This window comes from Apium graveolens, chromosome 1, assembly GCF_009905375.1.
Source record: "Apium graveolens cultivar Ventura chromosome 1, ASM990537v1, whole genome shotgun sequence".
NCBI lineage: Eukaryota > Viridiplantae > Streptophyta > Magnoliopsida > Apiales > Apiaceae > Apium > Apium graveolens.
This window is the reverse complement of record NC_133647.1, coordinates 74,513,387-74,532,951: the sequence shown is the minus strand read 5'-3', so window position 1 is coordinate 74,532,951 and position 19,565 is coordinate 74,513,387. Positions and strand designations below refer to the sequence as shown.

At 37.0% G+C, this 19,565-nt stretch overlaps 1 non-coding gene across 1 annotated transcript; it reads left to right on the top strand.

Annotated features, from left to right (window-relative positions):
* Positions 1–4,337: 4,337 nt before the first annotated feature.
* LOC141682670 (small nucleolar RNA R71) lies at positions 4,338–4,443 on the top strand. The gene has a single exon (XR_012559897.1). It is a non-coding gene; the product is annotated as a small nucleolar RNA R71 (small nucleolar RNA).
* The last annotated feature ends 15,122 nt before the right edge of the window (positions 4,444–19,565 follow it).

Below are 19,565 nucleotides of genomic sequence, written 5' to 3'. Positions count from 1 at the left end.
AGTAAGATGGTTAAAATTACCTACCCATAACAAATACATGAACCTATGCTAGCATGGCAAGTTCTAAACCTCTATATTCACTGTCGCTTCAATAGAGATTAACACGCTATCTTATATGTTTGTGACGCATATAAGACGAATAAACACAACCAATACTAGGATATCAATTAATCACCACACACCAAGATATCGAAACAAATTAATTATTGAAATCCATAAGTAAATCCGCTAGAATCCCATGATAACGATTAGCCCATAATTGAACTCATCGTCATCATGGGTTCCAATGAAAGCATGATAATAACACAATGATATAAAGATGAAAAATACTTAATAAATAATGAAGTACGTTACAAGAGTATTAAGGTTCAAAGCATAAAGAAAACTAGCATCCACTGTTACAACGAATTAAAAGAATCACAAGATAAATATATGCTTCCTCTTCTTCATTGTTGCGTGCTAAAATGGTCTTCTCAATCTTCTTGCCCTTGCTCTTGATAAAGAAAACGTCTTCCCATAAGGTTTATATAATATCCCAAGAGAACCAGCGCCAACAGAAGCCCAATTGTACTTGAATTAATAAAATCCCGATTCTGAAATTCCACACGCACGCGGTCGCCTGCTATCTCCACGCGGCTGCTTGCTGGCACGAGGTCGCCTGCTCCTGGCGCGCGGAGGCGTGCTACCCTTTTGGAAAATACTTTATTTTGCTTCTTTTTTTGCTGATTTCTTCACTCATCACCCCTAGACTGATTCCAAGCACTTCCTTAAGCTTTATTTGATGAAAACCACCTATTTAAGCAAGTTATACGCTGAAATGCAAAAACACTAGAGAAAGCGTCAAATACACAAAATACTTGAGTTCAAGACAACAATTCAAGCCGTTATGAGACGCTCTAAGTGGTATAAAATGCCACTTATCACACCCCCAAACTTGAATCGATGCTTGTCCTCAAGCATCACAGACTCAAACTTAGAATAAAACATGCATGAATGCAACTACGTGAATGCAACTAAATGATAATCTAATCGATCCCCTCAGAATAACCATAACCAAATGAATAAGCCAATGCCTCTAAGAATGCAATGACTTGAAACAGAGTTCGAATAAATCCCAAAAACCAACTCACAAACCAGAAACATGCGTGTATGGAATGCTTAACAGATATCTCTCGAGACTAGATCAATAAATATAACTTATCTATCATCGAAACAATCAAAAGTTTATAAACAGAATAGACAATAAACACATTATGACTCACAACACCTTCTTTCTACTAGAGTTATACAAGGATTCACACTGTTATTGAATACATAACAAAGATGCTTATTTGACCGTGCAATGAATGAGGTCCCAAAAGACTTATCCAATAATACCCATGTAGCGAGCGTTAGGTTAGCGGATCCCAGACTATAAAAGCCTTAGGTCACTAGGCACAAATTCCCCTAGAACTTAATAACTCGAGTATTAAAGAGATCACTCCTGATCAATTATGCATAAACACATACTTTTTTTCTTTTTTTTCTTTTTTTTTTCAATAATTTATGAATGAGTGTGTTTCGCTCCATCTCATTCAACCCTAGACTACTCATAAAAATATGAGCCGGCCACTAGCCATTTGACGCCTAGCCTTACAACAACTAGCAATGAAATCCAAGTTTTTCACCATATAAAAAAATCAGTATTTTTACGCCATTACGAGAATATCATAAATTCAAAATATAACCAAGTGATTAAATCTCAATAACAAACAAGTATGATCATGATCTAGATTAAATGCAACCCTATAAGACTTTGTGAAAATATTTGTTTCTGGCATGCAAATTAATTCATTAGGACTTAAACATCCCTCTATTCATCATCACCACACTCAAATCAACATCAACTTATCAAATATCATAATTCATCTTAAGAGATCATGCTAAATATGCATGCAAATGCAACTATATGAAATCACATAAAAACAAACAAATATGTCCTAAATGAACAATCATGGAAAAATATGAATGAACTACAACTAAACATGCAATACAAATCTATATGAATCTATATGGACACACACACTACTAATCCTTACATTATCACCCCCAAACTTAAAATTTTCAATGTCCTCATTAAAGGTAATAATAAGGATTTCAGGTGTACCTAGTCGTCGGAAAGATCACCCTCCTCGGGTGGAGGATCAGGTGGCCAATCAACCTCGAAACCAGTGGCTCGGAAAATAGTGCCCAAAGCCTGTGTCAAATCTGCAGCAAAATGACGGTGAATGTCATACATGGCCTCTATATGCCTAATTACTTGCCTGTACTGCTCATCACCAACACCAGTCCTATTAACTACCTGCTGCACATGAGAAGAACCCTCTGTAGGCATTGGAGGGTTCGTTTGGCTACCTTCTACATCATCAAAGATATATCCCAAGCCCTTATCATGTGGTGCACCTAAGAATGCATAACTCAAGTAATCTGGTAGTGGGTAAAGCTCAAGTGTGGAAACATCTTCAATAGACGGCTTGAGATGCTCCTGAGAAATTTTCAGCTCTACTAACCCAAGAGAATCGAATGGCATATCCAACTTCCTCTTCCACGGAAGTACATTCAAAACCTGCAGTTGCTCTACTCCTTCCTTGTCATCAATAATTGATTTCCCCATTAAGGATCTCTCTAAGGTCTCTGACTTTGGAAATTGATCAAGTTCCGAATTCACGACAGAGTCTACCCACTCTACACTCTACTTTAAAGCACTCCTCTTTAGCTGTGGGTAACTTTATTGCCTTGAACACATTAAAAGTGACCTTCTGATCATGAACCTTTATTGTAAGCTCTCCTTTTTGTACATCAATCATAGTATTGCCAGTAGCTAAGAATGGTCTCCCTAAAATAATGGGAATCTTCTTATCCTCCTAAAAGTCAAGAATTATAAAGTCAACAGGGAAGATGAGTTTATCCACCTTGACCAAGACATCATGCACTACACCTCATGGATAAGCGATGGAACGGTCAGCTAGTTACAATGACATGTATGTTGGTTTCGGATCAGGCAGACCAAGCTTCTTGAAGATAGATAAGGGTATCAGATTGATGGTAGCTCCTAAATCACATAAACACTTGTCGAACGACAAGTTTCCGATGGTGCGAGCATTAGTGAAGCTTCCAGGATCTTTAAGCTTCGGAGGCATCTTCTATTGCAGCACAACACTGCATTCCTCTGTTAGAGCAATGGTCTCTAAGTCTTCGAGCTTCACTTTCCGAGAAAGAATACCTTTTATAAAACTCGCATAGCTAAGCATCTGTTCAAGCGCTTCAATGAAAGGTATGTTGATATGAAGTTTCTTGAACACCTCCAGAAACTTAGCAAATTGCTTATCCAACTTCTGCTTCTGAAGCCTTTTAGGAAAATGAGGTGGAGGATAGACATGTTTCTCTCCTTTATTACCCTCAGGAGGAGTGTGTTCCACAGTAATCTTCCTTGATTCCACCTCTGCTTCCTTCTGTACTTCTTCTTCAGCCACAACTGCATTTTATGAAACTTGAGATTTTTCAGGCTCTTCGTCTTGCTGAATTTGGGGGCTTGCGACCTTTCCAAACCTTAAGGTGATGGCGTTCACCTGTTCTTCAACTTCCCTCTTGCCTGGATTTGTTTCTGTATCACTAGAAAGCGTTCCTGGTGGTCAATTAAATAAGGCATTAGCAATTTGCCCAATTTGGTTCTCCAGAGTCTTGATAGAAACAGCCTGACTTTGGCATATAAGAGCCTGGTTTTTGCACATAAGCCGCAACTCCTCCAATTCAGATTTTTTATTCGAAGATAGACATACACCATGAGTTTGTTGTTTTGGTGTAATATGTTGCTGAAAACCAGGAACGGCTGTTACATCGCATTCTGATTATTGCTCCAGCTGAAGTTAGGATGATTTCAGTTATTAGGATGATAAGTGTCTGGAACTGGTTACTGCGATCTCTGAAAGTTGCACACAAACTGCGCTGAGTCATTAGATATAGTGCATTGCTCCGTCACATGTGGACCTGCACACAGCTCACAAACACTAATTATCTGCTTAACACCATAGTTAGCCAGAGAATCGATCTTCATAGACAACGCCTTTAGTTGAGCAGTGATAGTCGTAGCTGTATCCACTTCAAGAACTTCTGCTACCTTGCCCTGTGGACATATCTGGGTAAGATACTGATATTCATTAGCAGCCATCAGTTCAATTAGATCATAAGCTTCTTCATAGCTCTTTGCCCATAATGTTCCGTCTGATACTGCATCAAGCATGGGTCTGGACTGTGCTCCCAACCTATTGTAAAAACAATTGATGATCATCCAATCAGGCATTCCATGATGAGGACACTTCCTAAGTATCTCCTTGTAGCACTACAAGCTTCACATAGCGATTCTCCCGTTTGCTGCACAAATTGAGTAATAGCATTCCTGAGTGCAGCTGTCTTCGCCATAGGGAAGAATTTATTAAGAAACTTCTGAGCAAGATCTTCCCAAGTAGTAATCGAACCAGCTGGTAGAGAGTGTAACGAGCTCTTAGCCTTGTCCCTCAGAGAGAATGGGAACAGTCTCAGCTTCAAAGCATCTTTAGAAACACCGTTGAACTTGAAGGTGTCGCAGATCTCAATGAAATCCCTAATGTGCATATTGGGATCTTCCGTTGAAGAACCCCAAACTGGATTGAATTCTGCACCCATTGAATTATTACAAGCTTGATCTCAAAGGTATTAGCTGTAATAGCTGGCCTGACAATGCTAGATTGAATGTCATTGATCTTGGGTTGAGAAAAATCCATCAAGTCTTTCGTTCGTGCTGCTGGATCTCCCATTGTAATGAGTACCTGAAACACAAACAAATAAACCATGAAAGTAAAAGAATCCGAGTCAGTGAACTTTACGACCACTGATGACAAGCACATAAACTTAAAATTAACACCGAGTCCCCGGCAGTGACGCCAAAAACTTGTTAGGGTAAAAACACGCGCTAATATTCACGCAAGTATACGCATTCACAAGTTGTATAAGATATAAATCAGATTCGTTCCCACGGAGACTGGTTTAGGTTAAGTTCAATTTATGCACCTATGCAATAATGTATGGTTATCGCTCAATGCTAAGACAAATAACAAATTCGGGTTGTTTATAATTAAGAATTAAACTAACAATTATAACTAAGAGAGTAAAGAGCGTTGTATATTATATAAGACAAATATGGGATTCTAACTTCAATAAATACTTCATTCAGTAGCCTTCTTGTTCTTAACCTTAGCATGTAATGGTGATGACACTAATCAGATAACACGAAACTAGTAAACGCCAACTTTCGTTGTACGAATACCCTACTACCAAGCATCCACAAAAGAGAAAGAAGTTGATTAGACACCAATTATGCTTAGTCCTTATATATCAATAAGAATTGAACACATAACGGTTTAATGCGCAAGTTATCTATCGTGATTACATAGGGCAAGTAAGATGGTTAAAATTACCTTCGAATCATGCATAACAAATACATAAACCTATGCTAGCATGGCAAGTTCTAAACCTCTATATACACTATCGCTTCATTAGAGATTAACACGCTATCTTATATGTTTACGACGTATATAAGATGAATAAGCACAACCAATACTAGGATATCAATCAATCACCACTGTAAGAACCCTGATTTTTGTAATATTTTAAAACTTCTGTGAATAGTAACTTGAGCTAATTAAGTAATACGTATGGGGATCATCATAAAATGAATAGTGGAATTTTGAGAATCCGAGATCATATTCTTGTTTATCGAGGAAAATAAGTGAATGTAAAAGCCGACGGAATTCGAAGATTCACAATTATACTACGTGTTTTCGTATCCATAAAGAATGGCGTAGAACCGGGAATACTACGTGAAATAAATAATATATCAAGGTGTTTCTATGATCAAGAGAAGGAATGGAATTGGTTATAGGATTATAAGCGATAAAAGAAATCGCTACGAAACAAGTCGTTATACGTGGAAACTATCGGAATGGAACGACGATTGCGTTTACGATAAATAAACGAATGAGAAATTAAATCCCATGCAAGTTGGCCATGCATAACCAAGTCCTAACTAGTAGTTAGGAGTGTAACTAGATGATTAGAAGCTAACTAGAATAGTTAGTAGAATAGTGTTGAATAGTGATGGGAGACAAACAAGTACACAAGCCATACTTCTCCCTTTTCTCACTTCACCACACAATCAAACCAACCCATACCTTTGCCAAATTATTGTCAAATCTGCTGCATACATCCCATATATTCATTATACACTCCCACACTTTAGCCACAAAAGAAAACAACCCCTTTTCCCTCACTTAAAGCTCTCCCATTTTTCATTCCAGCAGTTCGGATTTTCTGAGCAAGGGAGAAAGAAAAATTCATAACTCAAAATATACTCATTCAAATATCATGAAATTTTTACCATATCTTCTCTATATCATGGGTAAGCTTCGTACCAAATTTCAGCCTCAAATTATTTTTTTTCAATTTTATAAAAATGTTTGAATGAGGTGCTGAAATGTAACTCCGAAATTCTAACTTGTTTCTTGGTTTTGTTTCTTAAGGAGCTAGCCCTTCTAAGTGTTTTCTAAGCAAACCAAGCCTCAATAATCCTAGCACTACCTTTTCTAGTGTCCAAGAAGGTATAAGTTTCAACCCTTTAAGGTTTTATGGTTGGATTTAAGAGTTATGTTTGTTGTAGTGTTAAGATCCAAAGGATTGTGTTTGTTTGAGTTTGTATTGATTATGTTCTTGCTAAAGGCTTGAGATGTTGAGTTGTAATCCATGTATGTGGTACTATATAGAGCATATAAGGTGTATGTGGGTGGATCTTGAGAAGTACTTGTGTTTATGATGGTTATAGGTAGTGATTGTGTTAAGATCAAGTAGTAGAAATTGAGTTTGGGCATTCTTGCACTTTATCTGTTTTCTGCAGGACATTCGGCCATGAAAATGGTTAAAATTTGAACACCACTGGCCATAACCAGATAGATCTTGTTTTGTAGTTTCTATACATGTGTAGATCATCATGAGGAGATTTACGGTTTAGGAGTTATGGTCGTTTTAGTGTAAAACATTTCTGCGATTAGCCAACTGCACTTAAGTCCACTTGCATGGTGATTTTGAAGGACTTAAAATAATTTCGAGATTCTGGAAAAATTATAAAAAATGGATATGACAGTAGAGAAGACTTTCCAAAAAGAATTTTGAGAAAATATTAATTTTTCGATTTTATAAAAATATTTTGGTAAAGCGAGCGCAAGCGAGAAACGCATAAAAACCAAGTTTTGACGCGCGTTTTCTCACGTTCGAGCTTAAAACTCGAAATGAATTTTCTAAAGCGAACGATCGATTTCAAAACTCGACCATGTTATAAAGTGAGAATATAAGTGTTGAGAATGTGACGATCGGAGATTCGTTATACTTGAGTAGTTGCGAAAGTTGCTTAATAAAAGCGAGACGTTAATCGCGTACTAACTTAGACTGTTGGTTCTTGTTTATAGATCGCCAACCAAACACTAGATACCATACCACTTCGATTACTCGAGGCAAGTTTTCGAAACCCTATCTCATACTATCCATGCTATATATTTATATACTGTTGTGATATTGATGGCATGATTTACAGTTCAAATATATATGCTTGTCTATGATATCAATGCATACGAATTATGCGATTGTTTACGAAAACAAATTTCGTTTTACACGAGTATGAGAAATTGAAACGTATTTCAAATATAATATAGGATAATGGGAGTCGGAAATATTTTAATAACGATTTAATTCCGGAGAGAGCCGAACGCGAAAGATTTCTATTTCGATAAACAAAGTACGTTCGCGTAATATATATATCAAGCGAACGATTGAGATTTTGACTTAAACTTCGAGAAATATTGGTTTATTCATTTAAGGGACACCCTTACTTGATTGATTATTTTATAAAGCGATACTTAAGGGATTATTAAATATAAAGAAAGTATTTAAAAATATACTGAATAGTTTATAAATCATTTCACGTTATTTAATAAAGATTTAACTATTCAAAGAGCAATTATAGGATACCAAATCCTGTTTTGATTATTTGATTAAGGTGTCTCCATTCGTTGGACCTTATTCAGAAATATTTTGTATTTAAGGTTTTTTATTAATTCATTGAACCTTAATTAGAAATACTTTGTACTTAAGATTTTATCAATTCATTGAACCTTATACAGAGATGTTTTATTTATAAGATTTTATCAATTCATTAAATCCCTCTTAGATTATTATGAGACCTTAGATATTTAATGTCTTCGGACTTCTAAAAACTTATTTAAAAATAGACATATTTCCCAAAGGTACTTTCTAAATTATTCAAAACTCTTGAAAGAGATTAATCATTTGAAACGTATCAAAACCTTAGGGAACTTAGTCTAGAAGCATAAGAGTTTTGCTTCCTCGTTCAATAAAGAACAAGTGAGTAATATATGTGTCACCCTACTACAGATAGGGATTTGAAAATGATTTTAAATTCAAAACTCCGACAACTCCCAAAGATCAATTGAGTTAAAAGTAATGAATAAAACATCTTATTTACAGGTCAACTTTTAACGACCTATTCCTTCGAAAAAGGATTTTGAGCAAAAGATATAAATGTTTTGGGACTGGAATGTGGCCTGCCCGGCACGGAGTGGTATCGGGCAGTGACCAGGCGCGGAGTGGCGCATTATGCAAGCGCGGAGTGGCGCATTGTACGGTTATATGGTCTATGTGACCATTGACTTTCGGACTTGCACGGCAATGGGCAACCACCGTGTAGTGTCTTGATGAGCCCAAAGGCGGCTAGGTTTGTATTCCTTCTACTAGTAGAGAAAATTTCGTATTCGGCTGATCACCGATACGTGGTTTATTCCAGTATAGTCCCTTTCTTCCATTTTGGGAAAAACTGTTGTGAAATATACAACAGAGAGCCGATAAGGCTGAGTTTTAAATAAGGATATTGATGAATATATATCAAATCCATTTGAGAAATCTGCCGGTAAGACTGAGTTTAAATAAGGATGTTGATGATTATATATCAAATCCATTTGAGAAATCTGCCGATAAGGCTGAGTTTTAAATTGGGATGTTGACGAATATATATCACACCCATATGAGAATCTTGGTTCGAGTAACATCTTGAGATTTTGAAATAAAATGAGTACGAGTATAAAATGATTTTGAGAAGGAGATGAATACAAGTATTCAGTGGATATACTATTGTAGTTGATTTTGAGAATTTTATAAATTTGATAAGCATATAAACTTTCAGAACGCTTTGGAGATACAAAGTATAATTATTGGTTTTATTTATCCTTACATACTTAATTATGGGGATATATACCTTGCTGAGCTTTAATGCTCACCCTTGCTTTTATATATCATATCACAACAGACTACCAGCATGGATCAGACCAGGACTGTTGTCCTTAGGCGGGTAAGGAACGCTCGTGAGTTCCGTAGGCTTTTTGTGCGCCAGCCCCGTCAGGTAGATAAGTGGAAATGATTTATTTAATAATGTTTCCAAGCATATAACCTGTGTGTGTGTGAGTCTGAATAAAAGGTCGAGTAATATTGTGAAAAGAGAATTATTTAATTAATAAGTGATCGTAACAACCCGAATTCACGACCTTGGATTTGGGGGTGTTACAGAACATCTTGAGATTTTGAAATAAAATGAGTACGAGTATAAAATGATTTTGAGAAGGAGATGAATACAAGTATTCAGTGGATATACTATTGTAGTTGATTTTGAGAATTTTATAAATTTGATAAGCATATAAACTTTCAGAACGCTTTGGAGATACAAAGTATAATTATTGGTTTTATTTATCCTTACATACTTAATTATGGGGATATATACCTTGCTGAGCTTTAATGCTCACCCTTGCTTTTATATATCATATCACAACAGACTACCAGCATGGATCAGACCAGGACTGTTGTCCTTAGGCGGGTAAGGAACGCTCGTGAGTTCCGTAGGCTTTTTGTGCGCCAGCCCCGTCAGGTAGATAAGTGGAAATGATTTATTTAATAATGTTTCCAAGCATATAACCTGTGTGTGTGTGAGTCTGAATAAAAGGTCGAGTAATATTGTGAAAAGAGAATTATTTAATTAATAAGTGATCGTAACAACCCGAATTCACGACCTTGGATTTGGGGGTGTTACAGAAATGGTATCAGAGCCAAAGGTTATAAGTCTTGGAAACAGTAAGAGTAAAATGGGTAGACTGAGGATCTAAAAGTTAACAAGAACTTTCATCGAGTTCGTAGTCGGATTACTATGGAGTAGTCGCGACAGTAGTACCCAAGGGGACCTTAGCCTTAAGAGTTGAGGCATTGGTTGAGTTATTAACAGTTGATTGAAAAGCCGACATTAAGGGAAGAGAATGAGTTGTAGCACTCAGAGAAAAGAGTGCTAAGAGTTATATGCAAAAGAAAGTCCATTGGTTGAGCCGATAGAGTTTGTTGATGGACTACCAGGAGTTATGTTGAAGTGTTTATGTGAAGTGTTATACGGAAATTGATGGGATCGTTTAAGATCGACAAAATGAGGAAAGGAGAAAATTGTACATGATTTTTATAATGTTGATATAGAAGTGGAGCTAAGTCTCCGGAGAAAGCGGGATGAAAACGATACCCCAATACCATGGGTTGATTGGAAAACCCGAGTCTTGCTACTCATAGCTCTTTATAGAGGGTCCTTGAGGAGACATATTAGGCAAGAATCAAGATTCTTAATTCTTTTACTATTAAGGTTATTACGTTACCTGAATTGGTTGAAAGTATTGTTCCGATAATAAGGGTTCAATACATGATAAACAGCGATTCTACCAAGAAGGGTATTCGCTATACTATTGAGGAATCTATGTCCTATAAGGAAGATTTTAGCGTGTCCCAAGATGAGAATGCTATGCGATAATATGAAATCATTTCGTCCGTTAAGCCATTATAGCTCGGCACGGAAAGCGAGAATCGACAGAATAATTTTCGAAAAGTTTCATGCTCCTGCAATCAACGCAGCAAGCTCCGAACTGCTGGAGGAGAAGACCAATAAGTCTGACGCAGAATTGCAAGAGTGGGATATCACTAGGAGCTACGTGTATATTCTCGACAGGATGTCGTCTTTTGTTAACGCATCAAATCAGGTGCGTGGGCACAACGTTGCGAGTAACTAAAGAGGAATGAAGAATGTATTTGTGGCAAAGCGAGTTATTAAGCGACTTTAACATAATGAGGAGAGACGCGAATAATGTTATATTGGTGATCTTTAATATTAGCATAACGATGCCACCCCGACATATTGGGGAACTAGAGCAAACCCTGCTGAATTGGTAAACCAAAATAACCAAGAACACGAGGAAGTCGAATATAATGAATTCGACTTAGAGGATTACAATGAAGAAGAAACTATGGATACTAACGAGGGGGAAGGCCAGAGCGGAAACCCCATGGACCAAATTATGAATCTTCTTCGAGATAATTTAAATTGTCACCCTCAACCCAGGTTGATCATGTTCCAGTTACTAATGTCTTTAAGGCCTTTAGGTTGTTAAAACCCCCAGAAATTTCAAGGGACTGCTAATCTGTTAAGGCCAGAGCTTGGCTGAAAGAAATGGAAAAGAGCTTTGAGATAGTGCCTATAGAAGAGACACAAAAGACCGTGTTCACCAATTATATGTTGAAAGGAGAAGCAAATTATTAGTGGGAACCTAAAGGAACCCTGGAGACTGATGTGATTATCACATGGGGAAAAGTATTTCCCAGGTTTATGGAGGCTCAGATGGAGTTGAAGTTTCTAGAGATTAAGTAAGATAAGATGTCAGTGGCTGTGTACAAAGCCAAATTTATTGAACTGTTGAGATTCGTGCCGGAGTTTGTGAACACGAAAGAGAAAAAGGCAAGGAGATTTCAGTAAGGGCTGAAACAATGAATTCAGGACCGAGTGTCATTACTTGAGATAACAGACTATGTGCAAAAAGGCCTCGATTGTAGAGGCAGAGAGTGAGCAAGGTCAAAAAGAGGAAGAGAGCAAGAAGAGGAGTTCGGAAGCCAAGGCGGTAGAGCGATAAATAGAAGTTTCCGATTAGGACTGAGAGGGGAGCGGTGTCCCAACCCGTAGTGGGTACCAGGTTTAGCGAACCGGTAAGCAAGAGTATCGCCCAGGGAGGTGGTCAATATAGGACTATGTTTTATAACCAGTTTCGGTCACCCCTACCAGATCATAAGTCATGTGGGGAGAAACATCTCGGGGTATGTAATTTGGGAAAAGAGCTACTGAGGTTCTTTAATTGCAACCAACCAAGACATTATTCTAGCAACTGCCCCAACCCAGCTAGGGCGTGATAGCAGGTAACCTTTTACTCAATTTGGTTACTGCAAATATTCTGTTTAATTCTGAAGCAACTAAGTATTTTATATCGCGAGATTTTTGGCCAAGTTAAAACTTAATGTGATTCCAATGCGAGAATTACTGCGAATAGAAATAGTGAATTTAGAGGTTGTTCCAATTAATGAGATTCATCTAATCTGCAAGTGGGAACTAGGAGGGAAGGATTTTAAGTTGGACTTAATTCCTTTCAGGCTGAGAGAATTTGATGTGGTCTTAAAAATGGATTGGTTGTCGAGCAATGGTACTTAGATTGATTATTAAGGAAAGAAAGTTAAAATCCGAATGCCTAACGGTAAGGAAATTGTGATTAAGGGTCAGCGTCAGACCCAGAAATTTTTGAATATTGCTCAAGCGAAGCAATTATTGAGGAATTATAGCAAAGCGTATTTAGCATACGTGGCGGGTACCAAGAGAGAAGCCCCGATGTATGTGACATACCAGTTTTTAACGAATTTGAGGATGTGTTTTCCAAAGACCTTTCAGGATTATCACCTGACCGAGAGATAGAGTTCGCTATCGAATTAGCATCAGGAATGACATCAGTTTCAAAAAGCCCCATATAGGCTAGCCCCGGTTGAAATGAAAGAATTGACTTCACAGTTGCAAGAACTGTTGAACAAAGGAATGATGAGACCTAATGTGTCACCATGAGGCACACCAATGTTGTTTGTCAAAAAGAAGGATGGCAGTATGCGATTGTGCACAGAGTATAGGGAACTGAATAAGCTGACTATTAAGAACAGATACCCTCTCTCTAGAATTGACGATTCGTTTGACCAACTTGAAGGAGTTGTACACTTTTCGAAAATCGATCTAAGAACGGGATATCACCAACTGAAGATTAAAACAGGGGACAAATACCGTATTTCGCACGAGGTATGGACATTATGAGTTCTTGGTGACGTCGTTCGGGCTAAAGAATTCCCCAGTAGCTTTCATGGACTTTGTGAATCGAGTGTTTAAAAAGTATTTGCACGTGTGCGTCATTATTTTTATTGATAATATTTTAGTCTATTCTAAAATGGAGGAAGAACATGCGGAATATCTGAGGATAGTGGTAGAAGCATTGAGAAGAGAAAAGTTGTTTGCCAAATTCTCAAGGTGCGAATTCTGGCAAAATGAAGTTCAGATCTTAGGACAATTGATGAGCAGTGAAAGAGTGCTAGTTGCCCCTACCAATGTTGAGGCAGTATTCCAATGAGAAAGAATAACCACACCTACGGAAGTAGGAACTTTTTGGGAATTAACCGGTTTTATGAGAGGTTCGTACAGGATTTCGCTAAGATATCAGGACCTTTGACTAGGCCTACTTGCAAAACGGAAAAGGTTGCGTGGAATGAAAAATGTGAGGATAGTTTTCAGGAATTGAAAAGGAGTTTGGTAACAGCCCCCGTGCTGGCATTGCCGATGGATATTCAATTCATCCTGGAGGTACCAAGATGTACCGAGATCTAAATGAATATTATTGATGACCCAACATGAAAAGAGACGTGGCCAATTGAGTCAGTAAGTGTTTGACCTGTTAAAGAGTGAAGGTGGAACATCAGCGACTGAGGGGACTCCTACAACCCTTAGGAATTCCGATGTGAAAGTGGGAACAAATAGCCATGGATTCTGTGGTAGGATTTCCCCGAGCTAAGGCTAACCGTGATGCAATATGAGTAATTATATATCGACTGACCAAGTCAGCATACTTTCTTCCAATCAAGAAAACCTACATGGTGGATAGATTAGCAGAGCTATACATCAAGGAAATTGTGATAAGACATGGAGTCTCTGTAGCTATCGTATCTGACAGAGATCCCCGATTCAACTCCAGATTTTTTTGAGGAGCTTTCAGGAATGCTTATGAACCAAACTGAATGTGAGTACTGCATACCATCCCCAAACCGATGGACAAAGTGAGTGAATCATTCAGACATTGGAGTACATGTTGAGAAATTTTGTAATTGATTTTTAAGGTTATTGAGATGAACACCTATCTTTGATAGAGTTTGCCTATAATCATAGTTATCATGCGAGTATAGAAATTCCCCCACATGAGGCGCTGTATGGTCGGAGGTTCCATTCACCCTTGTACTGGGATGAAGTTGGTGAAAGAAAGTTACTAGGTCCCGACTTGGTGTAAAGAACGAGGGACATAGTTGAGTTGATCAGAGGATGACCGACAGCGTAAATATGCCGACTTAGCACGAAAAGACAGAGAGTATGAAGTGGGTGACCAGGTATTTTTGAAAGTGTCACCATGGGAAGGACTGATGAGATTTGGAAAGAAAGGGAAGTTGAGTTCCCGATATATGGGTCCTTTGAGATTTTGTGACAAATAGAACCGTGGCATACGAATTGGCTTTACCTCCAAACCTTCAACAGGTTCATAGTATTTTTCATGTGCCAATGTTGAGAAAGTATAATGCGGATACCAAGAATATAGTGAAACATGAGTAAGTACTAGATCTATTCTACATTGAGCAACCAGTTAAAATCATTGGTTGAAAAGAGAAAGTACTCAGGGACAAGAGTGTCAAGCTATTCAGATTCTTATTGAGACATCCCAAGGTCGAGGAGTCGACTTGGGAATTAGAGAGCCACCTGCGAGAAAGGTACCCCCATCTATTTGTGAGTTGATTCCGGGACGGAATCCTTTTAAGGGGGGGAGACTGTAAGAACCCTGATTTTTGTAATATTTTAAAACTTCTGTGAATAGTAACTTGAGCTAATTAAGTAATACGTATGGGGATCATCATAAAATGAATAGTGGAATTTTGAGAATCCGAGATCATATTCTTGTTTATCGAGGAAAATAAGTGAATGTAAAAGCCGACGGAATTCGAAGATTCACAATTATACTACGTGTTTTCGTATCCATAAAGAATGGCGTAGAACCGGGAATACTACGTGAAATAAATAATATATCAAGGTGTTTCTATGATCAAGAGAAGGAATGGAATTGGTTATAGGATTATAAGCGATAAAAGAAATCGCTACGAAACAAGTCGTTATACGTGGAAACTATCGGAATGGAACGACGATTGCGTTTACGATAAATAAACGAATGAGAAATTAAATCCCATGCAAGTTGGCCATGCATAACCAAGTCCTAACTAGTAGTTAGGAGTGTAACTAGATGATTAGAAGCTAACTAGAATAGTTAGTAGAATAGTGTTGAATAGTGATGGGAGACAAACAAGTACACAAGCCATACTTCTCCCTTTTCTCACTTCACCACACAATCAAACCAACCCATACCTTTGCCAAATTATTGTCAAATCTGCTGCATACATCCCATATATTCATTATACACTCCCACACTTTAGCCACAAAAGAAAACAACCCCTTTTCCCTCACTTAAAGCTCTCCCATTTTTCATTCCAGCAGTTCGGATTTTCTGAGCAAGGGAGAAAGAAAAATTCATAACTCAAAATATACTCATTCAAATATCATGAAATTTTTACCATATCTTCTCTATATCATGGGTAAGCTTCGTACCAAATTTCAGCCTCAAATTATTTTTTTTCAATTTTATAAAAATGTTTGAATGAGGTGCTGAAATGTAACTCCGAAATTCTAACTTGTTTCTTGGTTTTGTTTCTTAAGGAGCTAGCCCTTCTAAGTGTTTTCTAAGCAAACCAAGCCTCAATAATCCTAGCACTACCTTTTCTAGTGTCCAAGAAGGTATAAGTTTCAACCCTTTAAGGTTTTATGGTTGGATTTAAGAGTTATGTTTGTTGTAGTGTTAAGATCCAAAGGATTGTGTTTGTTTGAGTTTGTATTGATTATGTTCTTGCTAAAGGCTTGAGATGTTGAGTTGTAATCCATGTATGTGGTACTATATAGAGCATATAAGGTGTATGTGGGTGGATCTTGAGAAGTACTTGTGTTTATGATGGTTATAGGTAGTGATTGTGTTAAGATCAAGTAGTAGAAATTGAGTTTGGGCATTCTTGCACTTTATCTGTTTTCTGCAGGACATTCGGCCATGAAAATGGTTAAAATTTGAACACCACTGGCCATAACCAGATAGATCTTGTTTTGTAGTTTCTATACATGTGTAGATCATCATGAGGAGATTTACGGTTTAGGAGTTATGGTCGTTTTAGTGTAAAACATTTCTGCGATTAGCCAACTGCACTTAAGTCCACTTGCATGGTGATTTTGAAGGACTTAAAATAATTTCGAGATTCTGGAAAAATTATAAAAAATGGATATGACAGTAGAGAAGACTTTCCAAAAAGAATTTTGAGAAAATATTAATTTTTCGATTTTATAAAAATATTTTGGTAAAGCGAGCGCAAGCGAGAAACGCATAAAAACCAAGTTTTGACGCGCGTTTTCTCACGTTCGAGCTTAAAACTCGAAATGAATTTTCTAAAGCGAACGATCGATTTCAAAACTCGACCATGTTATAAAGTGAGAATATAAGTGTTGAGAATGTGACGATCGGAGATTCGTTATACTTGAGTAGTTGCGAAAGTTGCTTAATAAAAGCGAGACGTTAATCGCGTACTAACTTAGACTGTTGGTTCTTGTTTATAGATCGCCAACCAAACACTAGATACCATACCACTTCGATTACTCGAGGCAAGTTTTCGAAACCCTATCTCATACTATCCATGCTATATATTTATATACTGTTGTGATATTGATGGCATGATTTACAGTTCAAATATATATGCTTGTCTATGATATCAATGCATACGAATTATGCGATTGTTTACGAAAACAAATTTCGTTTTACACGAGTATGAGAAATTGAAACGTATTTCAAATATAATATAGGATAATGGGAGTCGGAAATATTTTAATAACGATTTAATTCCGGAGAGAGCCGAACGCGAAAGATTTCTATTTCGATAAACAAAGTACGTTCGCGTAATATATATATCAAGCGAACGATTGAGATTTTGACTTAAACTTCGAGAAATATTGGTTTATTCATTTAAGGGACACCCTTACTTGATTGATTATTTTATAAAGCGATACTTAAGGGATTATTAAATATAAAGAAAGTATTTAAAAATATACTGAATAGTTTATAAATCATTTCACGTTATTTAATAAAGATTTAACTATTCAAAGAGCAATTATAGGATACCAAATCCTGTTTTGATTATTTGATTAAGGTGTCTCCATTCGTTGGACCTTATTCAGAAATATTTTGTATTTAAGGTTTTTTATTAATTCATTGAACCTTAATTAGAAATACTTTGTACTTAAGATTTTATCAATTCATTGAACCTTATACAGAGATGTTTTATTTATAAGATTTTATCAATTCATTAAATCCCTCTTAGATTATTATGAGACCTTAGATATTTAATGTCTTCGGACTTCTAAAAACTTATTTAAAAATAGACATATTTCCCAAAGGTACTTTCTAAATTATTCAAAACTCTTGAAAGAGATTAATCATTTGAAACGTATCAAAACCTTAGGGAACTTAGTCTAGAAGCATAAGAGTTTTGCTTCCTCGTTCAATAAAGAACAAGTGAGTAATATATGTGTCACCCTACTACAGATAGGGATTTGAAAATGATTTTAAATTCAAAACTCCGACAACTCCCAAAGATCAATTGAGTTAAAAGTAATGAATAAAACATCTTATTTACAGGTCAACTTTTAACGACCTATTCCTTCGAAAAAGGATTTTGAGCAAAAGATATAAATGTTTTGGGACTGGAATGTGGCCTGCCCGGCACGGAGTGGTATCGGGCAGTGACCAGGCGCGGAGTGGCGCATTATGCAAGCGCGGAGTGGCGCATTGTACGGTTATATGGTCTATGTGACCATTGACTTTCGGACTTGCACGGCAATGGGCAACCACCGTGTAGTGTCTTGATGAGCCCAAAGGCGGCTAGGTTTGTATTCCTTCTACTAGTAGAGAAAATTTCGTATTCGGCTGATCACCGATACGTGGTTTATTCCAGTATAGTCCCTTTCTTCCATTTTGGGAAAAACTGTTGTGAAATATACAACAGAGAGCCGATAAGGCTGAGTTTTAAATAAGGATATTGATGAATATATATCAAATCCATTTGAGAAATCTGCCGGTAAGACTGAGTTTAAATAAGGATGTTGATGATTATATATCAAATCCATTTGAGAAATCTGCCGATAAGGCTGAGTTTTAAATTGGGATGTTGACGAATATATATCACACCCATATGAGAATCTTGGTTCGAGTAACATCTTGAGATTTTGAAATAAAATGAGTACGAGTATAAAATGATTTTGAGAAGGAGATGAATACAAGTATTCAGTGGATATACTATTGTAGTTGATTTTGAGAATTTTATAAATTTGATAAGCATATAAACTTTCAGAACGCTTTGGAGATACAAAGTATAATTATTGGTTTTATTTATCCTTACATACTTAATTATGGGGATATATACCTTGCTGAGCTTTAATGCTCACCCTTGCTTTTATATATCATATCACAACAGACTACCAGCATGGATCAGACCAGGACTGTTGTCCTTAGGCGGGTAAGGAACGCTCGTGAGTTCCGTAGGCTTTTTGTGCGCCAGCCCCGTCAGGTAGATAAGTGGAAATGATTTATTTAATAATGTTTCCAAGCATATAACCTGTGTGTGTGTGAGTCTGAATAAAAGGTCGAGTAATATTGTGAAAAGAGAATTATTTAATTAATAAGTGATCGTAACAACCCGAATTCACGACCTTGGATTTGGGGGTGTTACAGAACATCTTGAGATTTTGAAATAAAATGAGTACGAGTATAAAATGATTTTGAGAAGGAGATGAATACAAGTATTCAGTGGATATACTATTGTAGTTGATTTTGAGAATTTTATAAATTTGATAAGCATATAAACTTTCAGAACGCTTTGGAGATACAAAGTATAATTATTGGTTTTATTTATCCTTACATACTTAATTATGGGGATATATACCTTGCTGAGCTTTAATGCTCACCCTTGCTTTTATATATCATATCACAACAGACTACCAGCATGGATCAGACCAGGACTGTTGTCCTTAGGCGGGTAAGGAACGCTCGTGAGTTCCGTAGGCTTTTTGTGCGCCAGCCCCGTCAGGTAGATAAGTGGAAATGATTTATTTAATAATGTTTCCAAGCATATAACCTGTGTGTGTGTGAGTCTGAATA